The sequence below is a fragment of the Neofelis nebulosa genome, chromosome 6 (genome assembly GCF_028018385.1).
Source record: "Neofelis nebulosa isolate mNeoNeb1 chromosome 6, mNeoNeb1.pri, whole genome shotgun sequence".
Classification (NCBI taxonomy): domain Eukaryota; kingdom Metazoa; phylum Chordata; class Mammalia; order Carnivora; family Felidae; genus Neofelis; species Neofelis nebulosa.
The window spans coordinates 64994229-65021593 of record NC_080787.1 but is presented as its reverse complement, the minus strand read 5'-3'; positions in this window follow the sequence as shown (position 1 = coordinate 65021593).

Below are 27365 nucleotides of genomic sequence, written 5' to 3'. Positions count from 1 at the left end.
TCTATCCTTTGGCATAAAAGGAAACTCTTCTGTCTCCTTTTAACAGCTTAAATTAAGAGGATATTTTTAGTCAAATGTACAAAAAAAAAAAAAAAAGCTAAAGTTTGGTACAAATTTCTTTAAAAATAAATATTTATTTACCTTTGTTTGCTGGTTTTGTAGATATGCCCAGAGGCGTTGAGTACATTTTTGTAAATTAAAAGTAAATCTGTGGGTAATTGGTAACAGACAGGCTATTGCCAACTATACCACATGCATCTGGTAGGAGGCCGGGTTTATCTTAACTGTAGGCTTCTCCTAGTTTAGTCAAAAATGAAAGTGAACCTATTAATATTTCTACCTGAGAATTTGCACATTTGAATATTAGAATGTCATAATGTTAAATTTGTTTAACTAGAACATTTTTACATTCAAAGCATATTATTTTGATTGATGAAATAAAAGACTTGGACTCAGTGAACAACACGGAAAATACTAGTTGTTATTTTAAAATATGTATTAAGTAGTTTATTATCCAAACCTAGAATCCTGTCAGACAAAAGTACTGGATAAAATATGAGGTTCTTTTAATATTTTTTTATAAAGTTCTTAAACATTTCTAGCTGAATATCTTGAATTTCTAATTAAATACAGGCTTGCTTGACTTATAATGAACAAATCCTATGTCATTTGGCTTTTAAATTAATAATTGACAAAAACATAAGGCTATAAAAATGTCATAGGTGGCGAGGGTGAGCCTTAATGCAATCTACTTATCTTTATGGGTGTTTTTGTTTTCGTTTTTGCTTTTTTGTTTTTGTTTTTGCTGAAATACCTTAAACCTTACTTCAAAATTGTTTTTTAGTGATTTGGTTACTTTGGTAAAAACACTTTATATCATTAAGACTCTTTAGAATTATCTAGTACCTAAAGCAGCACTAAACATGATGAAGTTTAAAGAAAGCATTTGCTCCATGTCTTATTCAAGTCTTACAATGGAATCTCTGGAAATGTGTGCTCTCTGAAAAATGAGTAAATTCTATTCCCTAAATGTGTCTTTAAGAACCATTCACAAGAGCATCCAATGGAATCTCATGGTTAAACACAATAAAAGCTTCTGACAGGGCCAAAGGTGTCTGGGGCCAAGCAGAATGACTTAAAGAGTTCCTCCACCAAGCTTAGATGATAAACAAGAAATTGTGATCTCAAAAGCACTCAGGGATTCTCAATTTAACTTTATCTGTTATTTTTCACCCACTGTTGCTGAGAAGTAGAAATTTTGAATTTTAATCTATGAAATAAAAATGGGGCAACACCTGGCCAAGATTTTCTGTTTTTTTTTTTTTTTTTTTTTTTTTGAGGAATTGGAGCATTTTGCTGATAAAAATGAGAGTGCAAAAACAGTTACCAGCAAAGGACCAATTTTAAAAATACAAAACCAGTTTTCAAGGTAGTTCCATCAGACTTCGTTATTATGGGGAATGATTTTCATGATTCCCATTGGAAATATATATGATATCTTGGGTCTAGAGATAATGATAAGATTTGGCAGTAAGAATAGATCTAGATTTGATCTAAGAACTATGGCAAAAGATGACTTTGGTAGCACTTTGGTGGCTCAGTTAGTTAAGGGTCTGACTCCTGATTTTAGCTCAGGTCATGATCTCATGGTTTGAAGGTTCAAGCCCCAGATTGGGCTCTGTGCTGACAGTGCTGAGCCTGTTTGGGGATCTCTCCCTCTCTCTCTACCCCTCCCCTGCTCACACTGTCTCTCTCTCTCTCAAAATAAATAAACTTTTAATTTTTTTTATTTTTTTAAATATGAAATTTATTGTCAAATTGGTTTCCATACAACACCCAGTGCTCATCCCCAAAAGGTGTCTCCTCAGTACCCATCACCCACCCTCCCCTCCCTCCCACCCCCCATCAACCCTCAGTTTGTTCTCAGTTTTTAAGAGTCTCTTATGCTTTGGCTCTCTCCCTCTCTAACCTCTTTTTTTTTTTTCTTCTTCCTCTCCCCCATGGACTTTTGTTAAGTTTCTCAGGATCCACATGAAAGTGAAAACATATGGTATCTGTCTTTCTCTGTATGACTTATTTCACTTAGCATAACACTCTCCAGTTCCATCCATGTTGCTACAAAGGGCCATATTTCATTCTTTCTCATTGCCACATAGTATTCCATTGTGTATATAAACCACAATTTCTTTATCCATTCATCAGTTGATGGACATTTAGGCTCTTTCCATAATTTGGCTATTGTTGAAACTGCTGCTGTAAACATTGGGGTACAAGTGCCCCTATGCATCACCACTCCTGTATCCCTTGGGTAAATTCCTAGCAGTGCTATTGCTGGGTCATAGGGTAGGTCTATTTTTAATTTTTTGAGGAACCTCCACACTGTTTTCCAGAGTGGCTGCACCAGTTTGCATTCCCACCAAGAATGCAAGAGGGTTCCCATTTCTCCACATCCTCTCCAGCATCTATAGTCTCCTGATTTGTTCATTTTAGCCACTCTGACTGGCATGAGGTGACATCTGAGGATGGTTTTGATTTGTATTTCCCTGATGAGGAGCGATGTTGAGCATCTTTTCATGTGCCTGTTGGCCATCTGGATGTCTTCTTTAGAGAAGTGTCTATTCATGTTTTCTGCCCATTTCTTTACTGGATTCTTTGTTTTTCGGGTGTGGAGTTTGGGGAGTTCTTTACAGATTTTGGATACTAGCCCTTTGTCCGATATGTCATTTGCAAATATCTTTTCCCATTCCTCTGGTTGCCTTTTGGTTTTGTCGATTGTTTCCTTTGCAGCACAGAAGCTTTTTATCTTCATGAGGTCCCAATTATTCATCTTTGCTTTTAATTCCCTTGCTTTTGGAGATGTGCCAAGTAAGAAATTGCTGAGGCTGAGGTCAGAGAGGTTTTTTTCCTGCTTTCTTCTCTAGGGTTTTGATGGTTTCCTGTCTCACATTCAGGTCCTTTACCCATTTTGGGTATTTTTTGTACCCATTTTGTACCCATTCGGGTACCCATTTTGTTTATTTTTGTGAGTGGTGTAAGAAAGTGGTCTAGTTTCATCCTTCTGCATGTTGCTATCCAGTTCTCCCAGCACCATTTGTTAAAGAGACTGTCTTTTTTCCATTGGATATTCTTTCCTGCTTTGTCAAAGATTAGTTGGCCATACATTTGTGGGTCTAGTTCTGGGGTTTCTATTCTATTCCATTCGTCTATATGTCTGTTTTTGTGCCAATGCCATGCTGTCTTGATGATTACAGCTTTGTAGTAGAGGCTAAAGTCTGGGATTGTGATGCCTCCTGTTTTGGTCTTCTTCAAAATTACTTTGGCTATTCGGGGCCTTTTGTGGTTCCATATGAATTTTAGGATTGCTTGTTCTAGCTTCGAGAAGAATGCTGGTGCAATTTTGATTGGGATTGCATTGAATGTATAGATAGCATTGGGTAGTATTGACATTTTAATAATATTTATTCTTCCATTCCATGAGCATGGAGTGTTTTTCCATTTCTTTATATCTTCTTCAATTTCCTTCATAAGCTTTCTATAGTTTTCAGCATACAGATATTTTACATCTTTGGTTAGGTTTATTCATAGGTATTTTATGCTTCTTGGTACAATTGTGAATGGGATCAGTTTCTTTATTTGTCTTTCTGTTGCTTCATTGTTAGTGTATAAGAATGCAACTGATTTCTGTACATTGATTTTGTATCCTGCAACTTTGCTGAATTCATGTATCAGTTCTAGCAGACTTTTGGTGGAGTCTATTGGATTTTCCATGTATCATATCATGTCATCTGCAAAGAGTGAAAGCTTAACTTTATCTTTGCCAATTTTGATGCCTTTGATTTCCTTTTGTTGTCTTATTGCTGATGCTAGAACTTCCAACACTATGTTAAACAACAGTGGTGAGAGTGGACATCCCTGTCGTGTTCCTGATCTCAGGGAGAAAGCTCTCAGTTTTTCCCCATTAAGGATGATAGTAGCTGTGGGCTTTTCATAAATGACTTTTATGATGTTTAAGTATGTTCCTTCTATCCCGACTTTCTTGAGGGTTTTTATTAAGAAAGGATGCTGAATTTTGTCAAATGCTTTTTCTGCATCGATTGACAGGATCATATCATTCTTATCTTTTCTTTTATTAATGTGATGTATCACATTGATTGATTTGCAAATGTTGAACCAGCCCTGCAGCCCAGGAAAGAATGCCACTTGATCATGGTGAATAATTCTTTTTATATGCCGTTGAATTCGATTTGCTAGTATCTTATTGAGAATTTTGCATCCATATTCATCAGGGATATTGGCCTGTAGTTCTCTTTTTTTTTTACTGGGTCTCTGTCTGGTTTAGGAATCAAAGTAACGCTGGCTTCATAGAATGAGTCTGGAAGTTTTCCTTCCCTTTCTATTTTTTGGAATAGCTTGAGAAGGATAGGTATTATCTCTGCTTTAAACGTCTGGTAGAACTCCCCTGGGAAGCCATCTGGTCCTGGACTCTTATTTGTTGGGAGATTTTTGATAACCGATTCAATTTCTTCGCTGGTTATGGGTCTGTTCAAGCTTTCTATTTCCTCCTGATTGAGTTTTGGAAGAGTGTGGGTGTTTAGGAATTTGTCCATGTCTTCCAGGTTGTCCAATTTGTTGGCATATAATTTTTCATAGTACTCCCTGATAATTGTTTGTATCTCTGAGGGATTGGTTGTAATAATTCCATTTTCATTCATGATTTTATCTATTTGGGTCATCTCCCTTTTCTTTTTGAGAAGCCTGGCTAGAGGTTTGTCAATTTTGTTTATTTTTTCAAAAAACCAACTCTTGGTTTCGTTGATCTGCTCTACAGTTTTTTTAGATTCTATATTGTTTATTTCTGCTCTGATCTTTATGATTTCTCTTCTTCTGCTGGGTTTAGGCTGTCTTTGCTGTTCTGCTTCTATTTCCTTTAGGTGTGCTGTTAGATTTTGTATTTGGGATTTTTCTTGTTTCTTGAGATAGGCCTGGATTGCAATGTATTTTTCTCTCAGGACTGCCTTCGCTGCATCCCAAAGCGTTTGGATTGTCGTATTTTCATTTTTGTTTGTTTCCATACATTTTTTAATTTCTTCTCTAATTGCCTGGTTGACCCACTCATTCTTTAGTAGGGTGTTCTTTAACCTCCATGCTTTTGGAGGTTTTCCAGACTTTTTCCTGTGGTTGATTTCAAGCTTCATAGCATTGTGGTCTGAAAGTATGCATAGTATGATTTCAATTCTTGTATACTTATGAAGGGCTATTTTGTGACCCAGTATGTGATCTATCTTGGAGAATGTTCCATGTGCACTCGAGAAGAAAGTATATTCTGTTGCTTTGGGATGCAGAGTTCTTTTTTTTCTTTTTTTTCTTTTTCTTTTTGAGACAGAGAGAGAGAGCGAGCATGAACGGGGGAGGGTCAGAAAGAGAGGGAGACACAGAATCTGAAACAGGCTCCAGGCTCTGAGCAGTCAGCACAGAGCCCGACGTGGGGCTCGAACTCACGGACCGCGAGATCGTGACCTGAGCTGAAGTCAGACGCTTAGCCGACTGAGCCACCCAGGTGCCCCGCAGAGTTCTAAATATATCTGTCAAGTCCATCTGATCCAATGTATCATTCAGGGCCCTTGTTTCTTTATTGACCGTGTGTCTAGATGATCTATCCATTGTTGTAAGTGGAGAATTAAACGCTCCTGCAATTACCACATTTTTTTCAATAAGGTTGCTTATGTTTGTGAGTAATTGTTTTATATATTTGGGGGCTCCCGTATTTGGCACATAGACATTTATAATTATTAGCTCTTCCTGATGGATAGACCCTGTAATTATTATATAATGCCCTTCTTCATCTCTTGTTACAGCCTTTAATTTAAAGTCTAGTTTGTCTGATGTAAGTATGGCTATTCCACCTTTCTTTTGAGTGCCAGTAGCATGATAGATATTTTCTATCCCCTCACTTTCAATCTGAATGTGTCTTCAGGTCTAAAATGAGTCTCTTGTAGACAGCAAATAGATGGGTCTTCTTTTTTTTTATCCATTCTGATACCTACATCTTTTGGTTGGAGCATTTAGTCCATTTACATTCAGTGTTATTAGAGAAAGATATGGGTTTAGAGTCACTGTGATGTCTGTAGGTTTCATGCTTGTAGTGATGTGTCTATCAGCAGGATGTGGTGAGCCCAGCGTCCTTCTATGCCACCATCTTCACTAAATAAACTTTTTTTAAAAGATGACCTTTTTATCTGATAAGTCCTTTAAACCAAGAATATCAATAACATATATGCTATTCTGTGATAATATTCACATATACATGCCCTCAATCATGTGAGAGACTGGGAAAATTATTTGTGTATGCTATACATTATTAGTAATATGTCTGCCTGCATTAAGTTGATCATTGAAGCAACTCTTATTTCCCTTTATTGTGACATGATTTAAAATATTTTTCTATTTTCCAAGATATAAAAAATTATTTAGGATATCAAAAACGTCAGCTTGGGATCAATGCCATAGATCTCTTATTATTCATGTTGCAAAAAATACTGCAATTAATCCCAGTAATATTTCTTTTCGTATGCAGCTAACATTAGTTTCTGTGTCCTCCTTCTGCAAATTCTGTATATAAGCTTATCTGTAGTTTCTGAGTTATTTAAGTATGGCACAGGTAAATATTCCAGTGAAAGTGAGTCTACTACCCTCAGGAAAGTTTGTGTTTAGATACAGGATTTATTTGTGGCTTTGGCATGAAAAGGCTATTATTTCCATCCTCTTTTTTTGTATTAGCAAATTTTCAATATTTTTAATATTTATTATAAAAATTTTCAAATATATAAAACTGAAAAAATATATTTTTCAAATATATAAAAGTTGAAAGAATTTCACAGTGAATATCCATGAACAGATCAACTAGATCCTATAATATTTTACTATAATTGCTTTATAGCTCTCTATCCTTATATTGAGTCATTAGTCTACCTTGTTGTTTTTTTATTATTCCATCACAGATAAGTTGTAGACATGAGTATACTTTACTTGTAGACATTTCAACTTATGTGTCACTGTTAAAATGTTTTTATAAATATATAAAACTTATTCCTTTAGCAACATTATTTAAAAATTATCTTTTTGGCTTGGAGAAATATGGTGGCAGAGTAGGAGGATCCTAGGCTCACTTCATTTCATGAATATAACTAGATAACAATCAAAGCATCCTACATACCCCAGAAATCGACAAACTCTACAACTGTAAGTAGAGAAGAGGTCACATTGAGGAAGGTAGGAAGTGTAGAGATGCAGTTTGGGAAAGAAATGGATCATAGCTACAGAGGTGGGGAAAGAGCCAGAGTTGTGGACAATGATGAGAGACAGAAAAAGCACACAGGGAGCTATATAAAGAAAATAAATTCCCATAGAAATTGGCTTGGAAAGTGAGAGAGCCTGAATTTCATGAGTTCTTGCACAAAGTGAGACTTAAAGCTTGGAGTTTTAAAGAGCAGTGGGTTTGGCTTGGGCTGAGCCCATAGGCATTGGAGCTACTCTTGGAGAGAAGGCAGGGCAAATAGTTCATGGACGTACAGTGTGAAAATAGCCATCAGAAGAGTGTATAGTACACAGTAAGGAGGTTACTCACTCATCATAGAGTGCATCCCAGAGAACAGCATCCATGGACAGACCCCTCCAGGAACAAAGGAACTGGAAGTTGTCATTTCCCTCGCACACCCCTCAGCATAAGCACAGGGCCACCTCCAGGAACCAGCCCTCTATACATAACCCAGAGGTTTTGCAGGGGCCTCAGTTCTGTTTCAGAGGGAACAGATCTCATTTCATAAGCAGATCATAACACACCTAGTTGAAACGTGCCACATTCAGGCCAGGGACCAAACACTGCCCATAATAGGCAAAGAGAATCTCTGTAGGTGACTGGCCTGAAGGATAAAACAGCTAGCACACGAGAGCAGGAACATGCAGCACACATTGGAGACACTCCCTGAAGCACCAGGCACTGGGGAACAGGGGACACTACATTGTAGGGCACAAGAACTTCTCCTTCCTAAGAGCATTATCTTTAAGAGCAGGAGATGCAGCTGACTTTTCTAACAAAGAGAAGCAAGCACAGAGACTTAGAGATAATGAAAACACAAAGTAATTTGTCTTAAATGAAACAAGAGGACAAGGCCATGGCCAGAGATCTAAGTGGAACACATATAATAACGTGCCTGATAGAGAATTTTAAATAGTGATCAAAAAGATACTTACTGGACTTTAGTAAAGAATAGAACACATTGGTGAGACCATTTATACAGAGATAAGGAGTAACATAGCAGACATAAAAGACTCAATAAATGAAATCAGAAATAAGCTTGATGGAAACAAGAGCAGACTTGAAGAAGCAGAGGAAGAAATTAATGACCTGAAGACAAAGTAATGGAAAGTAATCATGCTGAACAAAATAAGTTAGGCAAAATGAGAATATACTTAGAACTCAGTGACTCCATCAAAAGTAATAACATTTGTATTATAGGAATCCCAGAAGAAGAAAAGAGAGAAAGGAGGGCAGAACATTTATTTGAAGAAATAATGGCTGAATACTTCCCAAATCTAGGGAAGGAAACAGATATATAGATCCAGGTGGCACAGAAAACTCCCAACAAAGTCAACAAAAGCAAATCCACACCAAGACATATTTTTTTATTAAAATTGTTTTAATGTTTATTTTTGAGAGAGAGATAGAGTGTGAGGGGGGAGGGGCAGACAGAGAGGGAGACACAGAATCTGAAACAGGCTCCAGGCTCTGTGCTGTCAGCACAGAGCCCCACATGGGGCTTGAACCCATGAACCGTGAGATCATGACTTGAGCCGTAGTCAAACATTCAACTGACTGAGCCACCCAGTTGCCCCAACACCAAGACATATTGTAATTAAAATATAAAAATATAGTGATAAAGAACAAATCTTAAAAGCAGAAAGACAAAAAAAGGAAAGTTACATATAAGGGAATTCCCATAGGGCTATCAGGGGACTTTCAGAAGAAATTTTCCAAGCCAGAAGGGAGTGGCATGATATATTCAAAGTGCTGAAATGGAAAATTTTGCAACCAAGAATACTCTATCCACCAAGACTATCAATCAGAATTGAATGAGAGATAACGAGTTTCCTTGAAAAAGAAAAAATAAAGGAGTTCATGATCACTGAACCATTCCCTCAAGGGATACTAAACAGGACTCTGTGATAGTATGAAAGTAGGAAACAAAACACAGTGAAAATGAATATTTCTGTAAAAAAAAAAAGACCTAAAAAAATAAAAGGATGTAAAATATCACATACCTAGAACACAGAGAAGAAAAGAGTAAAGAATGGGTTAACACTTAAACCACCATCAACTTAATATAAACTACTATCTGCAGAACATATTATATATAAACCTAATGGCAACCACAAATCAAAAACTACCAATAACTATGCACAGAATAAATAGAAAGAAATTCAAATATTATCAATAAAAACCAGCAAAACATGAAAGAGAGAAAGACAAGAAAAGATTAGAGAAAATCTTCAGAAACAACCACAAAACATGTAATAATTGGCAATGAATACATAGCCATGTACCAATAATTACTTTGAGTGTAAATAGACTAAATGTTACAATCAAAAGATACAGGGTGACAGAAAATAGATTAAAAAACAAAACAAATAAAACAAAAAACAAAACAAAAACCAAGTCCCATCTATATGCTACTTATAAGAGATTCATTTTAGTTTATTTATTTATTTTGATAGACAGAGAGCATGAGCTAATATGAGTGGTGGAGGAACAGAAAGAAAGGGAGAAAGAGAATCCCAAGCAGGCTCCATGCTGACAGCACAGTTGAACTCTCGAATCATGAGATCATGACCTGAGCCGAAACCAAGATTCTATGCTTAACCAACTGAGCAACCCAGGCACCCTAGAGACTCATTTTAGACCTAAAGTTACCTGCAGATTGAAAATGAGGCAATGGAGAAACATTTGTCATGCAAATGGATGTTAAAAGAGAGCCAGAGTAGCAATACTTATATTGGACAAAGTAGGCTTTAAAACAAAAACTGTAACCAAGAGACAAAGAAGGGTATTATATAATAATAAAGGAGATAATCCAACAGGAAAACATAACAATTGTAAATATTTATGCTCTCAACATGGTAGTGTCTAAATACATACAACAGTTAATAACATACATAAAGAATTAATCAATAATGATAGAATAATAGTAGGGGCTTTAAAGCCCCACTTTCATCAATGGACAGGTCATCTAAACAGAAAATCAACAAGGAAACAATGGCTTTGAATGACATACTGGATCATATGGATTTAACAGATATTTTCAGAACATTCTACCCTAAAACAGCAGAATAAACATTCTTTTCAAGTTCACATAGAACAGTCTCCAGATTAGATCACGTATTAGGTCATAAAATAGGCCTCCACAAATACAAAAAGATTGAAGTCACACCATGTACCTTTTCTGATTACAACACTATGAAACTACAATTCAACCACATCAAAAAATGTGGAGAGTCCATGAATACATGGAGGTTAAACAACATGCTACCAAACAATGAATGGGTCAACCAGGATATCAAAACCAAAATGAAAAATATATGGAAACAAACAAAAATGAAAACAGAACAATCCAAAACCGTTGGGATGTAACAAAAGCTGTCCTAAGAGAGAAGTAAATAGCAATAGAGGCCTACCTCAAGAGCAAGAAAAATCACAAATAAACCAACTAACCTTATACCTAAAGGAGCTATAAAAAGAACAACAAATGAAGCCCAATGTCAGCAGAAGGAAGTAAATAATAAAGATTAGAGCAGAAATAAGTGATATTGAAACTAAAAAATCAATAGAACAGATCAATGAAACCAGGAGATGGTTCTTTGAAAATATTAATAAATTGATAAACCTCTAGACAGACTTATTAAGAAAATAAGAGAAAGGATTCAATCAACAAAATCACAAATGAGAGAGTAGAAATAACCAAAACCACAGAAATGCAAAAAATAATAAGACAATATTATGAAAAAATATATGCCAACAATTTGGGAAAACTAATAAAATAGGTAAATTCTAAGAAACATATAACCTAGGAAGACTGAAATAGTTAGAAATAGAAAATTTGACAGACTGATTACCAACAAAGAAATTGAATTAGTAATCAAAAAACTCCCACCAAACCAAAGTCCAGGACCAAATAGTTCCACAGGTGAATTCTATCAAACATTTAAAGAAAAGTTAATACCTATTCTTCTCAAAATATTCCTAAAAATATAAAAGGAAAGAAAATTTCCAAATTCAGTCTATGAGACCAGAATTACCCTGATACCAAACCCAGATAAAAACATCACAGAAAGAGAGAACTACAGCCCAATACCTCTGGTAACTGTAGATGCAAAAATCCTCATCAAAATACTACAAACTGAATCCAACAATACATTAAAAAAATCATTCATCATGATCAAGTGTACTTATTCCTGAATTACATGGGTGGTTCAATATATGCATGTCAAATAATGTGATACATCAAATCAACAAGAGAAAGGATAAGAATCATGTGATCATATCATTCACTAGATGCAGAAAAAGGATTCGACAAAGTAAGGCATCCACCCCCCAACAAAGTAGGTTTTTAGAGGGAACAAACCTCAACATAATAAATGTTGTATATGAAAAACCAACAGCTAATATCCTTAATGGGGAAAAACTGAGAGCTTTTCCCTTAAGTTCAGGAACAAGACAAGGATGTCCACTCTCATCGCTTTTATTCAACATAGTGCTGGAGGTCCTAGCCACAGCAATCAGACAATAAAAAGAAAGAAAAGGCATCTAGATTGACAAGGAAGAAGACAAACTTTCACTATTTGCAGAAGACATGATACTGTATATACAAAACCCAAAGATTCCACCAAAAAACTGTTAGAACTGAGACGTGAATTCAGTAAAGTTGCAGGATAAAAAAATCAGTGTACAGAAATCTGTTGCATTTCTGTACACCAATAATAAAGCAGCATAAAGAGAAATTAAGGAATCAATCCCATTTATAGCAATTGTACCAAAAACAATAAGATACCTATGAATTGAACTAACCAAAAAGGTAAAAGACTGTACTCTGAAAATTGTAAAACTTTGATGAAAGAAATTGAAAAGGACACAGACAAATGGAAAGACATTCCTTGCTTGTGAATAGGAAGAATATTGTTAAAATGTCTATACTATCTAAAGCAATCTACACATTTAATGCAATTCTTACCAAAATATCAACAATGTTTTTCACAGAACTAAAACAATCCTAAACTTTGTATGGTACCACAAAAGACCCCAAATAGCCTAAGCAATTTTGAAAAAGCAAAGCAAAGCTGGAAGCATCACTATTCCAGAATTCAAGTTATATTGCAAAGCTGTAGTAATCAAAACAGTATGGTACTGGCACAAAAATAGTCACATAGATCAATGGAACAGAATAGAAAACCCAGTAACAAACCCACAATTACATGGCAATCTTTGACAAATGAGGAATGAACATAAAATGGAAGATAGTCTCTTCAACTAATGGTGTTTGAAAAGTTGTCAGTTACATGCAAAATAATGAAACTAGACCTTTTTTTTAATACCAAAGACAAAAATAAATTAAGTGTATTAAAGAACTAAATGTGAGACCTGAAACTATAAAAAATCCTAGAAGAGAGCACAGGCAGTAACTTCTTTAACATCAGCCTTAGCAACATTTTTCCAGATATGTACCCTGAAGCAAGGGAAGCAAAAGCAAAAATAAACTATTGGGACTATATTAAATCAAAATGTTTCTGCACAGTGAAGGAAACAATCAACAAAACTAAGAGCCAACCTATTGAATGGGAGATTTTTTGCAAATGACGTACCTGATAAAGGGTTAGTATCCAAAATATATAGTATCCAAAATCGAAAATATGAACTTTTAAAACTCAACACCCAAAGAACAGATAATCCAATTAAAAATGGGCAGAAGGCATGAGAAGACATTTCTCCAAAAAAGATATCCAGATAGCCAACAGACACATGAAAAGATGCTCAACATCACTCATCATCAGGAAAATGCAAATCAAAATCACAATGAGATATTACCTTACACCTGTCAGATTGCTTAAAAAAAAAATGAAACAAAAGGTATTGGCAGGGATGTAGAGAAAAAGGAGCCCTCATGAAATGTTGGTGGGAATGCAAGCTAGTGAAGACACTCTGGAAGACAGTATGGAGGTTCCTCAAAAATTTAAAAATAGAATTACCCTATAATTCAACAATCAAATTACTGGGTATTTACCTAAAGAATATAAAAACACTAATTCATAGGGGTACATGTGCCCATATGTTTATTGCAGCATTAATTATAATAACTAAGATATGGAAGCAGCCCAAGTGTCAAGCAATTGATAAATGAATAAAGAGGATGTGGTATATATTTATATGTAATGAAATATTATTCAGTGCCCCCCCCAAAGAATGAAATCTTGCCATTTGCAACGACATGGATGAATCTAGAGATTACAATGTGATGTTAAGCAAGATAAATCAGAGAAAGATAAATCCATATAATTTCACCCATATGTGGAATTTAAGAAACAAAACAAATGAGCAAAGGGAAAGAAAAGAGACAAACAAACCAAGAAAAAGACTTTTAACTGTAGAGAACAAACTTGTGGTTACCAGCGGGAGGTCGGTGGAGGGATGGGAAAAATAAGTGACGGGGATTAAGGAGTACACTTATGATGAGCACCTGGTGTTGTATGGAAGTGTTGAATCACTATATTGTACACCTGAAAATAACATAACACTGTATGTTAACTGGAATTAAAATCAAAACTTAAAAAAATTAAATATTTAAAAAATTAAAATAAAAATTATCTTTTTGCTGGTTTTTTACAAGTATTTTTCCCTCTTCAGAATGATGTCCTAAAATCTTTAAAGAATATAAGGCTAGTTTTAAATTATTTGATGTATAAGGTAATAAATAATTCCCAATGCACATTTGAGCTTAAGCTTGAAAATGAGTTTTCTTCTTTTAGGAATCTCTTAGAAACTTCAAACAAAGGATAGAACATTACACTTTAAAGTCTGGATATTAGCTTTCTCTGTGAGGATTTCCCTCCCAATTCTTGCTTACTTTGTTCTCCATGCTGGGAATAAAAACAGTGTGCAAAGGACCAAAGTAAACAACTTTTCCATCACCTTCTACAACAATAGTTACTTGTTCCTTCCAAGGGGCAGGAGATTTATTGCTTGATTTGTACATAACCCTTTCTAGAACTTGGGAATTCTCATTTTGTTTTAAATAAGAGTAACAACTGAAAATTACATGTGTGCCAAAAATTGCTTATTTTATTGCCATATTCCAACATTTATTGTTTCTCAAGTATCACAAATCTTTGCATTTGTATTATGTCATTATATTTAGTGGATGGATTTGATTTGTTTGGAAATGTTTTTCACTTTTGTGATATGATTGTTTAGCTTCTGACTTTTACAAAGGCCAGTTTTTTGTCAGTGTTAAAATATAAATTAGACCTTAATACATAATTGTACTGAATCTGGGAATAATGTATGTCCACTAAATAAATAGTGCCTTGATATTTGTTAATTTGAAATTTATCCACTTTATAACATGATGTTTTTCACTTCATCCTAAGTGCATTATATAAAACAGTAGCATCAAAGTTCATGTTTTCTTAAAGCAAAAGGTAAACTGATATTTTATGCTGCTCAAGTAATTGTATTATTGTCTACTGCAAATAATATAAAAACTGATCTAATTCTTAGTTGATACGTTCACCAAAAACTGCAAATAAATTAGAATATTGCTTATTTTAAATCTCAAAACTTTCATTTGAAAAGCTATCTTTAAAAACTGAAATGAATATAACTACATATATATATATATACACACACACACACACTTACAATGCTTTTAACAGAGAAGAACAGTGCATTTTAGATTGGATGGTCTTTCATCTTAAAGTAGATAAAAATATTCTCTGAATTCTATTTTATTAAGTTTCCATCTTGTCTTATTATCCATATATTTCATAGTTTTTTGTTGCTAGATTATGTAATAGATCAAATAAATATTAGAGAAAAATTAGTAAATGTAAAATAGAGCAAGGTATTTCAGCCCATGTTGAACAATTAATTACCCTTCTACTGTCTTTCATATAACACTGCAAATACTGCAAAATTATCAATTGATAACTTGCAAAGTGAAAAACTAAATCTACCCATATACAAAGTTGATACTTTAGGAAAGACATAATCCTATATCATCTATATTGCATCAAAACTGTTCTGATGAGAATTATTCAATAAAATTCAGAATTTTAGTATGTTTTCTAAAATTATTACCTAAGAAAAATTTGAATGGCTCCTATTTCTACATAATGGAAAAAAATGAAATAAAATAGAATCAATCTCACTTGCCCACCTGCCTAACAAATGGGAACATATGGAAATCTAAATAGAATTATAAGAGGTAATCCTCATTTCATATAGATTTTTTTTAATCTCCAAAAGAGCATTCCTAAGGGGAATAATTCATAGTAAATAAGTCAATTTCAACCATTAGTTTCACAGACTTGCTTAAACTGCTAATTAACTCTATCCTCTCATGAGCTCAAAAACATTCTGATTATAATTCAAGGTTGAGCTGTAAAATCTATATTAGTCTTCATCTATAAAAATATTTCTACTTCTGTTGATTTCAGTGTTGACATTAGGAATATTTGGACCAGGTTTTCTTAGTTTAGAACTGGAGTTAACTCAAATACATATAGGATGCAGACAGATAACAAATGAGGGAAGCAGCTGATTGTAAAACACAAACCTGAGTCATTTCCATGAAAATAGTAACTGATTCTTATTTGGTAAATCTGTGTTGTCAATATGAATAAAAGTTGGAGGAACAAGAAAAACTGAGGAAACATCCTTTTTCAAGGAAACAGCACCAGTCGATTATATGATTCAGTGTTGTTACATCTAAGTCCGAAATTTAATTTTTTTTATCAGATATCATGAGAAAGTGTCCAACTTTTAACTGTAAGCAACTAACTAAATTTAATAACACAGAGAAGAAAAGACCAGCAACAACAACCCAACACCACCACCACCAATTGCCAATCAAAACCCAATCTGCCTGATCAATAAAAATCTGAGAACGAACAATTATTAATTTCTTGTTCAAATTAACTCGGAAATTCTGCTTCCTCTGATCCCTGAAGCAATTTCTTCTAGATACTACTATCCTAAGAAAGGAGGTGTAGTTATATACCCCATTTCCTGAAGAAGTTCATTAGGAAGAGATGAGTATAGCCAATGCACAGTTCTCTGGGAGCATTCTTGAAAATGAACCAATAAGGTAAAAAAATTCTTAGTTCACATGATGTATGGAAACAAGCTTTCTTCTCTTTCCTATATCTTTGGGGAGGCTTTCTCCTTCTTCTACACTGATCTTGGGTGACAGCAGTTCCCCTTTTGACACAATTAGCAAAAGCCTGAAGGAAGAAGCCGGCACAGGCATGCAGGTAAATAAAAATGATGTAGTGTAAAGTTTTGTAGGACTTAATTGAAAACATTTTCTCACAGAGGAGATAGCAAAACGGGTAAGCCCCTCAATAACTTCCTCTGACTTTATATTGCTTGACAGGAGTAATCTGTTTGTTGTAGATTTGGCTATGGGATTTTTATTTGCTTTGTTCATGTAGGTTTCCCCTTATCTAGACACACAACTTTTGTAGGTCAATTTGATGGGCTCTGCATACTATAAGCTAGTTTGTTTGAAGCCTTTTTTGAAGGGAAAATATCGGCTTCTCTGCCACTACTGAGAACCGTGGATATTTTATACTCTGAAAGGATGTTCTAATTTCAGATTTCAAGTCTGATGCTGTCACAGTAATTCTCATGCCAAAGCATTTAAGTGTTTTAATTACATCAAATATTTAGTACATAACATGAATATCTTTCTATGTCAATAGATATTGCAGATTAAAGTAGCTTTACTTTTCCAGTTGCCAAGTACCCTCAACTACAGAATCATCATTCCAGAGGTCTGTTGGATAAAATGTGCTTCAGTGTCTGAAAATTGCTGATAGAATTTTTCTGGGCTTTCTGGCCCTTTTGCTTTTTGACTTGCTTAACATACTATGGAACATGTATGTCTTGGTGGTATACTACCTTCATGACCTAAGAAACCATATACTCCCAATGGAATAAAATCCTACACATGTGTTCTTTGTATGGAATGTTCTCAGAAAATCAATCTACTAATCATTTGCCTCTATAGCATGGTGTATTTTATGCCCTTAAGTCATGTTCTGAGACTAGGTGCTCAGATTGCTAACCGAGGAATCAACAGGCTAAACAGGCTCTTTGGCTATCTCCTTGAACATATGCCTCTCAGGGGGAACATTTTTTTCCGAGGTCTAAAATGCTCTGTTAGTTTCTGAATAGCTGCATTAAAACCTCTATTATTTCCTGTTCCTCTGAGCATGGAAAACATATCCTGGAGGTCAGGGCCCCTGAAGGGTGACTTTTTGTAAGACAACTGCAGAATCAAATGCAGTTACAAGCAGTTTTAACATCTCCATTTAGATCATATTTGAACAACCCTTAATCCCATACTGGACCAAAAGTAGTTGAATCCACAGGAAGGTTGAACGGTCATTTAAAATTACGTGCAGTAACTGATGTAGGCAAATCTACACATAATTTTCCTCAAATTAATATCAAGTGTCTGCTTCAGATAACTATGTGTAATACCATTCTTTATGATACCATATTTAAATCATTTTTATTAACATGCTTCTAAATGGAACATCATAATATTACTTAGTCGTCATCTCAAAATTTTTATGAATACTCTATTATGTACATAAATTTTCCTGTACCCCAATAAGATGCAATAAATATAGCAGCACATTCATTTTCTGTTGAGCAATTGAAGAAAATGTGTTAAGGCTATAGCTGAATTTATATTTTCCGAGTTAATATGTGAGGATATTACTTATACTTAGCTGACAATGGAATACATACAAGAAAGGTGATTGGAATCAAAAGAGATCTAAGACTTACCTTTCAGAAATTTTACCAGCCTCTTCATTTAAAGGAATTAGAAATTAAAATTAGAACCACAACTAAGCTGGTGTGTAATATAGATTATATAATTATGCTTACACTCTCTTAGAGAAGGTTTCTATGGTCTCTGTACTGATCAGTTTCCCCCCTCCAGGGCTGAAAGACTTACTCATGCAGCTTGACGAAGCTTCCAGCTTCTAGCAGTGGCTGGCTACCTTGCCCAGGGCCGTACCTCCTTCCCAGGGGCTGCTGTATCTGCTGACTGATGCTTCAGAGGGCCAAGCCTCTTCACCTGTTGGAGATCTAAACTTCACCTGTCAGAAATTAGCAGTGATGCTAATCTGCAACATTAACACTCTACCAAGAATCAAGCACAGAGCAAGTGTATGCGGGGGGCGGGGAACGCCCAGGAAATATTTGCTGAATGAAATATAATGAATGTAAACTGTACATAGAGTGGTCCTCAGGCTCTGAATTATTTTCATTTTGTTGTTCTCTAAAAGTTTATAAAAGATTTCAGATAGATATTAGAATATGGTGTAACAGGATTAATTTTAATCAATATATTTCTATTCTATTTTCTCTTGAAGGTTTAGGTAAAGAAAGATTTATCCCCTGATAATAATGAAGTGAGAAAGTTTGAGCACCTCAGTCATACTCAGGAATAAAACAATTAAACAAAAATATGGTTAACTCTCATTCTAATGACCATTAGAACTTAAGATCAATTATATTTAATTTAAGAGAGAGAGAGAAATCCTACATGCAAGTAATTCTAGATTTGAAGCCAGTGTATCTAAATGCTCATTCATTTTCTGGTAGTAATATTTGAAAGTTTTTGAAATGATGACCAATGTCAGTTAATCATAGGAACTCTGTGAAATGAACCCATGTTTATTATTTTTTTAGTGAAACAGTTTAAATTTGAGGTTGAACATTTATTTTGTGAACTTATTGATGTCTCATAAAACTTTCTGTTCTGGAATGAAATTTTCTGAAAGTAAAAGATGATCCTCCAGGTGTAACATCTGTTTCCATGAATATAATAACATCCTCATTCAGCAAGAGCAGCTGGAGGAACTGCCAGGTCTTCCTTCTGGAGGAAATCACCCTGGGAGAAGTAAAAAGCCCTGTAGAATTACCATGGGCTAACACCGAGCAGAAATATTAGCCTGTTCACGAAGTCTGTGCATATGTGGCAAAGATCAGAGTTTTATTTAATTTCTTGACCTTTACAGATTTCTTAAAGTAATCATTTTTCTCATTAGACAGTAAAATAATATATGGAAATTTTTATATTAATGTGTGTGTTATTATATTTTTATTATACTTTACATCGTGCAATACCATTCCAAAAATTTGCTTTATACCACGCCTTTCAGATACAGTGAGTAACATACTCATTACTACAAAGTTGTATTTACAGTAATACACAATGCAACATATTTAGTATTGCAACTTTTGCGGGCTAGACAACATGGAATAGCACGGGTCTTTGAAGTTTTGTAGCATGGGGTAGAGACATTTAATATTTTTGCACATCTAATTTTCCTTTCCTCCTAGGTGAATGAGGCAATTACATTCCCATGTTCATTTGTAATCACACAGAGACATGTGACTATTTCTAGTAATGTGTTTTCAGCGGAAGGCACATATGTCACCTGTCGGACAAAGCATTTAACTGATGGCTTGAGACCACACAGCACCCTTTTTCCTGCTGCATTGACCAAGGACACCACACCCTACAGACAGTGCAGCAGCAGGATGGCAAAGCCTCCATTGACCTAGTATTCTGAGAAGCCACATGAAAGTAGGTATCCTGGGAAGACTCCAAGAACCACAACGCCTTTGACAAGTGAGAAATCAATCTTCCTTATGTTAATTTAGTGGGATTTTGTGATTGGGTGTCACCATATCATAGTCTAGTCTATCATGACTTTTGCATGTAACTAAAATATGTTATCCAGAGGCTTATTTAAATTTGACGATGTTATAACCATGTTTTTAAAATATTCATAATTTAATAAACAACCCAAAGACCTCCTTCCTAAGAACAGGGTGGTTTGGTTTTGAAAAAAATGAAATCGTTGTGGTTGCCCCTAGCAGATTAAGTTCTATCTTAAACAATGTTGCCTCTATCAAACAGTACAGGTATTTCATGTGTTAAAAGTCAAATTTACATCATGAACAAATTTGAGTATCCTTTTAGCTATTCTCTTTGTATGTTACAGACAGACACACTTTCCTATAACTAGTAATATTTTAGGTTTATCTGCTACTACTTCGTAACTTGGTTCTGTTAATACTGCCAATTAATATTTTACAATGCTGTCAGTATTCCATAATGTTGATAATCTTCTTATTTTACAATTTCTCTAGGGAAATAACAAAACAGAAATCATTATCAAATTCAACACATAATTAAACAGATCTCATGACTTCTTTTACCCTGTTTCTTAAATTCTGTTTTTAATATTTTCTCAGTCAGATGTTAACTACACTTTCTTACTAATTTTATTCCCAGAAAACATGTTTTCTTACCTCATTCTCAAGACTTTTTTCTACTTTCCAACTTTATATATTATTGCATTTACTCTCATTTTAGATGTTGAAAATCCCAGTTGCACTTTTGTTTATTAAAAGAAATAATAAAAAATTTAGTTGACCTGAGATTAGAATAAGCTGCTTCCAAGTAAGAATAGGTGTTTTGTTATCCATCTTCTCAAGTACATGAGTGTAGTCTCTGAGGTGGGAATTAAAGCCATATATATATACTTTAATAAAATGAAAAAAACCTGATATGGTCACTATAGACACTATGATGGATTTTTTAAACTATAAATGGGGATATGTGGTCTGAAGACTTTTTATGGTTTTTGAAATTATTTATATAAAATACATTAAAATTATATAAAACTAAAATATACAATATGAATTTAACAAAATATCCCAATTGTAACAACATAAAGTAACATGTAACTGGGATTATCACAGAAATCCTAGTATTTATTCTTTTTAAATTTTTTTTACGTTTATTTATTTTTGAGAGAGAGACTGAGACAGAGTACAAGCAGGGGAGGGGCAGAAAGAGAGGGAGACACCGAATCCAAAGCAGGCTCCAGGCTCTGAGCTGTCAGCACAGAACCCAACACGGGATCGATTTCACAAATGGTAGGATCATGACCTGAGCCAAAGGTGGAGGCTTAACCAACTGAGCCACCCAGGCACCCCAGCCTAGTATTTATTCTAACAATATATGAGGTACAACTCAGGCATATAATATATCCAATCATTAAATATAGGTATTCTATGTGATAATTCCCTAAACTATGGTTATGAGGTAATCATACGATGAGATAATGAGATAATAGGAATGTATGTGTTCTAGAGACCTAAGCCAGTAGTAGTAGTAGTCAAATTGGTCTTCATTTTTGAAGTAGTAGGGTTAGAGAAAGCATCATGGGGTCAGGACTAAATTTCTTTTAAGGGCTAAATTATTTAAATTGTTTCAAAATCATGAATTTACTAAAATATGATTCGGGTAATATTAGATGGTATGTAGCCTGAGATTCAAAGACTATCTGAATCTCATCTGCCAACTGCTTCTTTTCCTGTGAGATTTCTGAGGGAGCTACACTAATAAGGATCCATAACAGAATGAGGGAAAGTACCATCTTATTGTTAGATGGACCAGCACCTAATATTGAAATGCAGGGTTCTGATAACACTGGGTTTCAGCAAACTTGTAGGACAAACCAGTAGGCAAACAGGAGTTGATGTCTTAGTCTTAAAGCAGAATTTCTTCTTCTTCAAGAAACCCCCGTTTTTGCTTTTAAGGTTTTCAGCTGATTGGATGAGGCCCACCCACATCATTGAGGGTAATCTCCTTTACTTAAAGTCACCTGATTTAGCTGTTATCCACATCTACAAAATACCTTCACAGAACTACCTAGATTAGTGTTAGATAAAATAACTAACTGGGTACTATAGCTAGCCAAGTTGACACATAAAACTAACCATTATATCTCCCTCCACACAAAATATAAATCTTGGTAAGTTATCACCATAAGGTTAGAAACTCAGTATAAAGACCTAAAGCAATTATTTAGCTAGGAGTGTTTACAAACAGGAGGTTAATACGATTAAGCTGTTCCTGGAGTTGGATCTAAAGCAGGAATGAAGGAGATTTTCAACAAGTATAAATACAAACACAATTTTTCAAACACAGGATTCTATTACAACGTGATACATGTTAACTTTGCAAATTGACCAAGGTGATAGCAACCCATTCTCCTCTGTAGAGAAGAAAGGAGGATGGAGTGGACAGAGTTGGACAGGGATGGAGCTTTTCTTTTCCTTCCACAAGCCCTTGGGTGAATCCACTTAAAAAGTGGCAGAAGCTTTTGGTGCACTGTCCAAATCCCATTGGCACTCATCATTCCTGAGGACCCAGAAGTTGCCTACTAAGGAAGTGCCAGACAGTTAACATCACTGGGAACAGTTCTTAAGTAGTGGTGGATAGTGGTTGGGATAAACACCTCAGGTTCTTCATCCCTGTGCAGGACATCTCAGTGGTATATTCTGTCCGATCTCAAAGTTCCCCAGTGAGATTGAGTCCCAATTGCCCACAGTGGAACACATTCGTTATACAATCTTTACTGTTTTTCCGTCTTTTCAGTGTCATTTCTCTACTTTCCAACTGATGTCTACTGGGGTTACTTCCCAAAGAAACCATTTGTAGAATCCTTGACTCAGACTCTGCTTCTGGGAGAGGACATGGATGGATCTAAATCTAAGACAAATACATATGAAATTCTTCACATCATCTTATTAAAAAACTTTGAGAAATGCTTCCATAATAATTAAAAAAAACCCTGTTATCCTTGTATAATTCAACATACTCAAAATTTAAGCACAGAATACTTTTTAAAATAATATTATCCTGACAACTAGAATTCCATGTATTAAACTTAGAGAAAACTGACCTAGAAAAAAATTAAGTATATTTATCTATAATCCTTTTTTTTGAAGTAATCTCTACACTCAACGTGGGGCTCAAACACATAACCCCAAGATCAAGAGCTGCGTGCTTTACCAAATGAGCCAACCAGGTGTCCTATATTTATTTATCTATAATCCTAAATTGTGATTATTAATTTCTTTAAAAAATAATATATATGTAGCACTCTTTTTAAAAATTTTTTAATGTTTGTTTATTTTTTTGAGAGAGAGAGTCAGAGCACAAGTGGGAGAGGGGTGAAGAGAGGGGGAGACACAAAATCTGAAACGGGCTCCAGGCTCTGAGCTGTCAGCATGGAGCCCAACACAGGGCTGGAAATAATGAACTGCAAGATCATGACCTGAGCCGAAGTCTGTCACTTAACGGACTGAGCCATCCAGGCGCACCTCTAGCACTCTATTTACTCATGTAATTTTTGAAATTGTATAGAACTTCTGGATTGATGGGTTTGTTTATATTTTATATCCATCTTGCTTTAGGCAAGACACAACATGCAGAAGTCCTACAATTGATAATATTCATTTCATATGTTTTAATACAGAAACATGAAACATTATGTGTAGAAAAATGCTGTAAATAAGTCCAAAGACAAATTAGACACAGATATTTACAAGACATATCTCAAAGACATAATTTCCTTTATATAAAAACTTTACATTAAATCTGTAGAAAGGTCAATACCCCACAAATAAGACAAAGGATATGACAGACTATTAATAGGAAAGAAATCATTTTAAAACATGAAAAACTGCTTTTCCACATCTTACTACAATTACTTACACACAAACTATAACCACACTTAGGTGATGTTTTCTGCTATGTGAATGGTCAAAGCTTCATGACTTGATATGTCAGAGTATGACCATAAATTCTTTATCGGAGTATTAACTGGAACAACCCCTTTGGAAGATAATTTTGCAAAATCAGTAAAATTCTACTTCTAGGAATTTATTTACAAATAAACTTACTGATGTAAAAAGTCTATTTATAGGAATATTTACTGAACCATTAATAGAGGATTTAGTATATTATAATAATTTCATATTTGAATACCATGTAGTCTTTAAAAAAACAAAATAGGACTTCATGGTTGTGATTATTATATGCAAGAAATTGGTATCAATCATTGCTTCTTGGAAAAAGAACTAGAAGACTGAAAAGGGTAGGAGGAAAACATCTTTTTGTTTTATACCCATTGCACCATTTGGGATTTTGTTCCCATATGCACGCATTATTTTAGGGGAAAATTCTATGTTTGCAATCTCATTCTCCTCATTGATTTAAAAAAAAAAACTAATAAAAAATAAATGTGTCCCTCCTTTGGTTTCCTTTTACTCTTTATAGTGGCTCTATTTCCTTGACCCCATTTGTATATGTCAAATATACGAGGAGGAAGGAGGCAGACTTAGTGAAAAATGTGAAAATCACATGGTTATATTTTTCCAATTAGAATTACTCATGGAACTGGCATGTTTTGAAGGCCAGTTACAACTAGGCACTGACCCTGTGCTAGGTGGGAGGAAAAATCAGAGATAACAGACAGGGGACCCTGCCCTCAAGATCCCAAGGTCAATGGCAACTCTCAGGTGTGTAGAGGATCCCAGAAATTAAACAATTTTTCACATCCTTTAATTCATCTGTATAAAATACACTGAGTTCTTTCTACACAGAAGAGATTATATTAGGTACTATGAGGACAGTAGTGTATGAAAGATACAGACTAAAATTTATTTCTCTGACAGAAAGCTTTGTAACAAATGACTTGGGGTCAGCAGAGTTGCAAATATCACTATATTTCCTAGATGGGGAGGTAGGCCCTAGTGAGTTGCATATTTAGAAACTATCTTTGAAGCAGATAGCTTTTAACAAGAGGGATTCCCAGAACTGATCTCTAAAATCGTTTGTATTCCAATCAGAATGAGGTTTCCTAGAACAAAAATACAATACGTTTTAAAGGAGAAATGTAAAGACTTTCAATCCCACAGATAATTCCTTTGTCTTATCTGTCCCTAATAGCCCTACAACCTCTGCCATGTTTCCCTTTTTAGACTCTACAGAAAACTTTAGGGTTTTTTTTTCTTTTTTTTTTAAATGTTTATACTATCATCGAGATCTGCATAAAAAGAGTCACAGCATATAATATTTAGCAATTGAACTCTGAATTTGTCTTCGTACTGGTCCTTGTACATGATTGATTGTGCCTGTGAATCCAGTGGCCTCAGGTCTAATTCCATTTCTCTACCCCTTTCTTCTCCTTGCTCCTATAGTTGGAGATTTGGCAGGCCTTGTGACACTTTGCTTCATGGAACTTCGATTCTCCACATAATGATTCTGTTTCTCCTCTCAGCACTTCAGGCCGACAACCATAAGTACCCTTCCCAGGATGATCTCTCATGGTGCCTCCTCCCTCAATGTGTTCCCTTGTATGAGGCATCTTTTCCCTGAAAACCAGAACTGAACACAGGGGGCATTTCCTGGCAATTTCTAGAATGAGACTACAGATCTTCCAATCCAGTTAGTATATTAAAGTTTTTAATATTGGGAACATATGGAAAAATCTTTCCATGCTGTCTTCCTTTTTCTCATCAAAAACATTATTTGCATGTGAACTGCATAAAATGATGGCTATTGGGAGATTTTTGCAAAGTATATTTAACCATCAGTGTAGTTATAAAAACTGTTAATTTATGTAACACACACTGTTGTTTATTTTGCTGTAATGTGTCATATTTGTATTTGTAAAATAGGAATGCTAAGATATAGGTTCCTCTGTCTCTCCTCACTGTTGTTTTTCTAAACAGGTATAGAGTTTAATCCAAACTTGAGATTATTGATAGTAAAATTATTAAGTATTTTCCACTGGACATATTTTTAATTTTTATAATAATTATAAAAATAATTTTATAATTAAAATTATAATTATAATTTTATAATTATAATTTTTATAATTTTATAATTTAATATTTATAATTTTTGTAATTAAAAACAAATGTTGAGCAGCCAAAAGAAGAAGTTGCTAAGTGCTAAGCTGTATTGTTTGTGTTTGTATTAAAGACAACACAAGCAATGGAAATTTTAAAAGTACACTGGAATGCTGAAACTATTATTCACAATCTTCATGGGTGTAACTGACAAAGAAAGATATGCAAAGCATTGGAATTAATTAAACAATTCAATGAACAACGTAAGTACTAGGCAGAATGCTTCCCTAGACTGTTGGAAGTTAAGAAACTGATTGGGAAGGGTAAGCAAATGCAAGTTAAGATAGAAAATAATGGAGCAAATTTACTGTGTCAAACTGAATAGAATATTTCAGCTAACAACATTGTATTCCTCAAATCTATTCATAGAAGACAGAAGACAAGAGAAAATTGGCTCTCTAAAGTGACAGGAGAGAATTGTATCTTGTGGATAAGGGAAAGGAAATTTGCTAAGCAGTTTATTTTTTGCTACCATCAGAACAGAGAGAGGCCCAGATTCTTGAGGCATATTTCTTTGTATATGTCACTGCCCAGAATCATTAGGACCACATCCAATCAGAACTGTATACAATGACTCAGCCTGACCCTTAGCAGCCATCTCAGGAAATCTAAACAACTCAGGTAGTGCTCACTTATACTCAGGAGGTATCACCACTGTTTTCTGGATGAGATATGGAAGTAAAAACAGAATGTTTCATTCTAGTTAGTAAACCTGCCAGAAGATTTAATAGACTGGCTGGATCTTCAAAACTGCTGACCTATCTGAGCATTGTCATCCCAGAATGTTACAATGTCAGGTAAAAGGGAGAGGAAGAAGATGAAGTTTACTTGGTCATAAACTTGTTTAATAACTTATTGACATAAAAGTTAAAATGCATATGCCTGGACCTACACTCAGATATTCTGCACCCGTATGTTTGGGTGGGCATAAGAATTTTCCTTTCTGAAAGCTCCCAGGTTTTACCAATGCTAGCAATCTGACAATCACACAGACTAGAGCTGAGAGTTTTCTTTATTTTGTATGCTCCTGATGCAACAGATGATTGCCAGTTTGCTCCCAGCTCCTTTTACTGACTTACCCTGGATCTGCTCTGTATCATGGGCTCCATATTTCCCAGGCTCCACTGCCTTCTTGTTTCTGGGTAAGAATGGTCAACCAGAATTGCTTTTCTTCTTGCTTCTCTAGACTTGGGGCTGATAGCAGCTTTCTGCTGCTGCAAATCTTTAAATTGCTTCTCTA